The sequence below is a fragment of the Pseudochaenichthys georgianus genome, unplaced genomic scaffold, assembly GCF_902827115.2.
Source record: "Pseudochaenichthys georgianus unplaced genomic scaffold, fPseGeo1.2 scaffold_267_arrow_ctg1, whole genome shotgun sequence".
Classification (NCBI taxonomy): domain Eukaryota; kingdom Metazoa; phylum Chordata; class Actinopteri; order Perciformes; family Channichthyidae; genus Pseudochaenichthys; species Pseudochaenichthys georgianus.
Window position 1 is genome coordinate 233,800 of NW_027262956.1, and position 7,707 is coordinate 241,506.

The window sequence follows — 7,707 nt, forward strand, 5'->3', positions numbered from 1 at the left end:
CTCCACCAGGTCCTAGGTAGAGATATAATCCCTCCACCAGTTCCTAGGTACAGATATAATCCCTCCACCTGGTCCTGGGTAGAGATATAATCCCTCCACCTAGTCCTAGGTAGATATATAAGCATATATATATATATTAGGGCTGTCAAACCATTACAAATTTTAATCAGATTAATCACAGCTTAAAAATGAATTAATCATGATTAATCACCATTCGAACTATGTCCAAAATATGCCATTTATTTATGTATATTGTTGTGGGAATGGAAAGATAAATGAAAGAAGGCGGATATATCAATTTAACATACAGTATCTATGTTTATTATAACATTTTTCTGCATGTCAAAATGAAAGACAAACCACACACCTATCAATCATCAAACCGTGGGGTCTTAATTCATTACGTGTTGATTTCTATCAACGGGGGAGTACTTCAGGAAAGTCGACAGAGGGGGGGGGGGGCGCGCGCAGAGTGTGAACGTTGTGATCAGCTGTTTTAGCGCAGTTCTCCAGTGAAGGGGGAGTCTCCCTCCGCAGCCGTTTGGCGTAGTTTTGGCACAGTTCCGTTGTACAGACCGACGTTAACAGCAGCCCTGTCTGTGCACACGGAGACCGACTCTGTCGTCCGGTGATCTAACCGCCTTCTGGAAAAGCTTCACAAGTACATCGGTACGCAAATGCGCTTTGTGACAGAAGTGACGGTATGCATTTCAGATTACGCACATAACCTGCGTACCAGTTATGTGCACCCCTGTACCAGAGCCATATTATTACTATTATATGGCTCTGCCCTGTAGCAAACGTATTCTCCGTCGGGACTTCCTGCAACAACACCACGCCGTTATCAAAGACGTTTTATTGAGAAGACGATCACTACGTGACAACAGTTTTCAAAACCGTGGCTACTGAAATCAATCTTACTAACTGCTGTCTGTGCAATTTACTCCGCGAGTTGGTAGACTTTATTTTGCTTACTTTAACATCATGTCTCATGGTGGGGCTAAGCCATTTCTTGGTATGGGTGTAGCCTACCCCAGCCATACCCTGGCGCTTGCCACTGGTGGCACGTATGGGGCGGACCATTCTGCACATGCGTTAAATGCGTTAAATATTTTAACGCAATTAATTCAAAAAATTAATTACCGCCGTTAACGCGATAATTTTGACAGACACTAATATATATATATATATATATATATTAGCAAAAACACGTGGGTTTGCTATCCTGGCTCCAAAATGTTGGAATGAGCTCCCCATTGACATCAGGACAGCAGAAAGCCTGAACATCTTCCGGCGCAGACTGAAAACTTATCTCTTTCGACTCCACCTCGAGCGATAGAATTACTAACAAAGAACTACTAACAGAGCACTTATATACTAATAAAGGACTGTCTTATCTATAGCCCGTTGAGTAGCACTTGAAATGTTTGGCTCTATGAAACCTGATGTACTTATATGATTCTGTTTTCTTCAAGGTTGTGTCTTCCTGGTCGAATGTACTTATTGTAAGTCGCTTTGGATAAAAGCGTCAGCTAAATGCAATGTAATGTAATGTAATATAATCCCTCTACCTGGTCCTGGATTACTGGGTAGAGATATAATCCCTCCACCTGGTCCTGGGTAGAGATATAATCCCTCCACCTGGTCCTAGGTAGATATATAATCCCTCCACCTGGTCCTAGGTAGATATATAATCCCTCCACCTGGTCCTAGGTAGATATATAATCCATCAACCTGGTTTTAGGTAGAGATATAATCCCTCCACCTGGTCCTAGGTAGAGATATAATCCCTCCACCTGGTCCTGGGTAGAGATATAATCGCTCCACCTGGTCCTGGTGTAAGAGTCGGTGAGGGCTGTCCCAATCCTAAAGATGGTGTGGCGGCTCAATACCCAGTTACATTTGAGTCGCCGAGAGGCTAAACTTGGCTTTAAACTGTGACGCGTTTTCGAAAAGAAAGTCCATGTTGAAGCAATATAGTTGTAAGGATATTTAATAAACAAAATCAAAACATAGTAACTATGGACAAAAACGGTCAACAGAAAAAATGACAGCACAAGCTCACCCTCTGTCATGTGCACTCGACATCAAACAGGTGACTTATAAACCAAACCACACCCATGTGACAATCACCGGAAGTGCTCAACAAGCAAATAAAGGTGACGTAAATAATAATGATAATACAAATAATGAACTTGAGCTAAGTAGTGTTATGGCACCTACAATACCGGCCCCTAATTATCATTTGGCAAAATTATAATTACTATACTAAATGACAATACACACAAAATATACGTTCAGATCTCTTTCTTGGATTATTTGTTCAGAGTTTATATGTTGCAGTCTTTTTGGAAAAGTGATCATCTTTTCTCACTAATCAGTATCAATAAAAATGATTAGGTTTGTGTGTGTGCAGCGGGTAGGAGACAAAAATAAAATAGGCAAAAATAGTCCATTTAGACATGGCAAAAGTCCTCTGACTCCTGAAGAAGGCTAACTTTGTTAATTGGTCTGCTCAGGAAACCAGTCTTGGTCTTGATCCGAAGCATACGCACGAGTCCCTTTTTATCAACGATGGTCTCAGCAACTTTTCCAGTAAGCCAGGAGTTCTGAGGCGCTGAGTCATCCATAATGATCACGATGTCTCCTGGTGTGAAGTTGCTTCTGATTTTTGAACATTTCTGTCGTTCTTGAAGTAGGGGAAGATATTCTTTAATCCACCGTTTCCAGAATAAATCTGACATATACTGAACTTGTCTCCACCTGCGGCGAGCGTAAATGTCTTCCTTTTGAAACAGTCCTGGTGGCAGGGATGGTCTTGTCTTAAGGAGCAAAAGATGATTCGGTGTCAGTGCTTCTTGGTCGTTTAGATCTGTAGAAGCTCTGGTGATTGGACGGCTATTGAGAATAGCTTCTGCTTCACATAAGACTGTGTTAAGTCCCTCTTCGTCGAGACTTTGTACATTCAGAGTGGAGTTGAGAACCTTTCGTACTGATCTGATTAATCTTTCCCAAACACCTCCATGATGTGAGCCAGCTGGGGGATGGAAGATCCAATGAATTCCTTTCTGGAGAAGTATATTGTGGATCTGACCTTGATTCCAACTTTCAATTGCCTCCTTCAACTCGCGTTCGGATCCTACGAAATTAGTGCCATTGTCAGATCTGAGTTATTTGACTTGACCACGTCTAGCTATAAAGCGCCGTAGCGCATTGATGAATGAATCAGTATCAAGAGATGATGCCATTTCAAGGTGAATTGCTCTTATTGCTAAGCATGTGAAAATGACGCCATAACGTTTCACAATGCTCCTTCCACACTTCACTCCAAAGGGTCAGAAATAATCAACTCCAACATATGTGAATGGAGGTTCATCAGGAGATACTCTATCCAGGGGCAAATCCGCCATCTGTTGTTGTCCAGGAGTAGCATTTATACGCCGGCAGACTACGCATTTCGACAACGTTCTTCTTATTGCTACGGTAGCTCCAGGAATCCAATATTGTTGGCGTAGTCGGGATAACATATGGTTGCGACCACCATGACCCACTTCTTCATGAACATTTCGCAGAATAAGATCGGCAATGTGAAAGTCTTTAGCCACTATGACAGGATGTTTCATATCCTCCGACATTGCTGCCCGGCTAAGTCGTCCACCAACCCGTAACACATTATTTTCCAGGATGGGGTTGAGTTTATGAAGGTAGCTGGTTTTCTTGACGTTTATTCTTTTTCTCAGATTTGAGATTTCATCGGTGTACCTCTTTCTTTGGCAAAAACAGATTACCTCTATTTCAGCGTTTGCCAGTTCGTCAACTGTGAGACCATTGTTTTCTTGCCTGTTGAGGCTCCCTCTCTCCTTTTGTGATAGACCTCTTTGATGTATGTTATCTGGAATTAGTTGAGGAAGAACAACACTTGTTTGGTTTCTCTTTCTGCTGCGATTCAAAAACAGTCTTTTAAGTCTGAGCATCCATGCTACTGCCCTTTTCAAACCATTCCAAGAGGAAAAGTGATGGATTAAATGGTTGACAGGATCTATTTCCTCGGACATGATCTGAGTAGTGTTAACGGTTATGCTCCTGACTTCAGAGTCCTTTAGGGAGATTACTTTAAATCCATCAGGGTTTTGTGGCCACTCATCTTGAGGTCGAAGTAAAAACTGAGGTCCGGACAACCAGTTTTCTTTCTTCAGAAAATATTTTACAGTCGAACCTCGTGAAGCCATGTCTGCTGGATTGTCTATGGTAAACCGCCTATTGCCGGCATGGACATTCTTCCCATTGGGATAACACACTCATGGGCACTATATTGAGGAGGAGGGACCGACTCGACTTTATACCGTCGCTTACCAGTCTAAATGAGTACCCAAACAGCATATGAGTGTGTATGCATGCATTGGACAATAGATGGCGCTCCTTTCACCAGTGTGTACTTATACTGCATGGGGGGTGGCCCAAAGGCAATATGAGGGCCCACTTTCCACATATTACACAGTAACATGAGTATTCACTTACTTGTACTTATGGGGGGGGTGTCCATCAACCCAATATGGGGTCCCACTTTCCACATATTACACAGTAACACATGTATTCACTTGCTGTGTACTTATACTTAGGGGGGGGTCCATCAACCCAATATGGGGTCCCACTTTCAACATATTACACAGTAACATGAGTATTCACTTCCTGTGTACTTGTACTTATGGGGGTGGGGTACGTCAACCCAATATGGGGTCCCACTTACCAAATATTACACAGTAACACATGTATTCACTTGCTGTGTACTTATACTTGGGGGGGGTGTCCGTCAACCCAATATGGGGTCCCACTTTCCACATATTACACAGTAACACGAGTATTCATTTCCTGTGTACTTGTACTTATGGGAGGGGGTGTCCGTCAACCCAATATGGGGTCCCACTTACCAAATATTACACAGTAACATGAGTATTCACTTGCTGTGTACTTATACTTATGGGGGGGGGGGTGTCCGTCAACCTAATATGGGCCTCTAATTTTGTATTCAGGGTCTTCTAAATAGGGCCCAGATCAGGAATCTGAAATATGGGAACCCTTACCCACCCAGAAATGTTTATTCAATTAAATGTCAAACTTTCTCACAAAATCCTCTCATAAGCTAAGTGTCTGACAGGCTTGTGGTGTGGAGGGGCAGAAAAGTAAAACAATTGAAAGAATATGGTTGGCACTCCGAAACCTTGATAGTGTGTTGGTTAACGTGTGTGGAACCTGCTTGCAAAATTTGGAACCCTGCGACCTTCGACAAGGTCAAAACCGAAGTCAGAGGTCACGTTTTCATGCCGTACTGTGCCCTTTACGGCACAAAGGAAGGTCCGACCGCTTTGAGCTTGCTCTCATTAGAACCGGCTCGAAAAGTACATGCAGATTGATGCCTCTGCTGCTCCTAATGTCAAAGGTTACGGCTTGAAATGTAACAAAGCTCCAAAGGTCAAAGGTCACGCATCCATGCCGTACGGTGCCCTTTACAGCACAAAAGAAGGTCCGACCGCTTTGAGCTTGATGTCATTTTAACCGTCTCGGAGAGCAGATGCAAATGGATGCCTCTGGTGCAACTAAATGTCAAAGGTTACGGCTTAAAATGTAACAAAACCTTCCGTTAAGGCCTTTTGAGAAGCCGCAGTGCTCTGTGAGTGTTTAAAGTACTTTGAAAAGGGCTAAAGAGATAATTATTTCACAGGGGGCCTCTAAATAGGGCCCAGATCAGGAATATGAAATATGGGAACCCTAGCTCACCCAGAACTTTTTTTCAATCAAATGCCATCATGCATTACTGCCATTGACGTCTGACTGCCCTAGCTCCGCCCCCTGAGGTCCTAGAGACTCACGGAGGGTACCATTGGATGCGGGATACGTTCAAATGTGGGCTAGCCACTGAGCACGAACCGATCTGAGGTTGTTATCAAAAGATACGAATTAGTAGCACTTTTAGACAAATTAGCTTTTCATTGGAATAATATTGATATAAAATCAAGCATTTGAGTGACGCAATTGATATTCACAGCAAATGTTCCCTGCTATATGTAGTACACTGGTGTAGAATTTCAGGGATCCAGCTGCTACCGTTCGCTCCTATAAGATATCCTAAAAGAGATATAAATAGATAATTTTTTCACAGGGCCCAAAAAGGGCCTAAATAGGGCCCAGATCAGTGATCTGAAGTATGGGAACCCTAGAACACCCAGACAATTCTTTCAATCAAATAGCAAACTTTCTCACAAAATCCTGATTTACTCGTAGAGTCAGACAGGGTTTTGCTGGAGAAGAATGAGCAAATTGAAAACAATTCAAAAATGTGCTTGGCGCTTCGAGCCTTTGAGAGTGTGTTGTTGCACTTGTGTGGAACCCGCTTGCAAAATGTGGGGACCCTGCGACCGTGTACACAGCACTAAGAGCCATTTCATTTTATTCCCCTCCCCCACCACCAAGGCTGTCAGATTCTAAGCAGTGCAGTTGCAGTGATATCAGCGTTACTCATTGGTACGGATGGTAGCAAGTTCAAATCCATGCTATGGCATGCATGCAACATTTTTTATATTTAGTCTAGAGATAATTATATGTGGAAAGTTGTCTTCTCAGACTCTCCATATTTGAAGTTGATTATTGTATAGTTAGTGTTATAGTATTTTAGGGTAGTTAGTATAATAGGTGTATTCATTTTGTAACTATTAAATGTAAAATACACGTTTTTCACATGGAGGGAATACTTTCATTCGCTTCGTCTTGGTCTGTAGATGTGATTTGATGTATCGTTTATACATTTTGATGGCGGAAAAGATATGAAAATGTCCCGTTGATATACATACTGAGAAATATATCCATATATACTAGACTTTTTTCCCTGTGATCTCTAAGCGGCCCTGTGTCGTACTGAGATAAGCGTTGTTCTTTGCTCTGGGGGACCCGGGTACGATACCCGCCTGAGACCTTTTAATGGAAATGTGAAAATTATTTAAAATTAGTTTAATTGAGAGAGGGATACTTTTAAGTTAATTATTATAGGTTTAGTTATTATGGAATTGTTGAATTAAGAGAGGGATAATGGGTTACGACTACGAATATAATTTATGTCAGGGTGAACAGTGAATGTGTGAAATACTAATATTATGCTAACCGCTAGTCGCTAAGCTAACGGCAGCCATTTCAATGTATTTTTCCATTGAAAATGCTAACCGCTAGCAGCAAAGCTAGCATCAAAGCCACTGGTCCGTTTGCGGATACTTTGCACACGTTTTCACACGCTAGAAGTCTGTGAGTACTTCGGTTAGCTTCGTCTTGATCTGTAGATGTCATTCGATGCATCGTTTGTCCATTTTGATGATGTAAAAGACTACTCTCTGCACGAAATCGGAAACCGGAAGTCGGTTTTTGAAAGGACTCAGAAGAAAAACGGCTGCCTCACTTCATGGAGGAATGTCTCCTCGCTCCATGTGCACTCTGGCCCCGGTACATGTGTTGCCTGGAGACCCCCCAGTATGGTTCTTCAAAAACTTTAAGTTTTTGAACTGGTCTCTGGAGGAATGTGAGGAAAGTGGAGTTGTCAGGGGACTCTACCCGCATTATGAGGCACTATTTTCGGATACATTTCATCCATTTTCACTTTCACCCCTTCCTCTGGTTCTTCCAAAAGTTAACATACTTTTTCTGACTCTGGAGGAATGTAAGGGG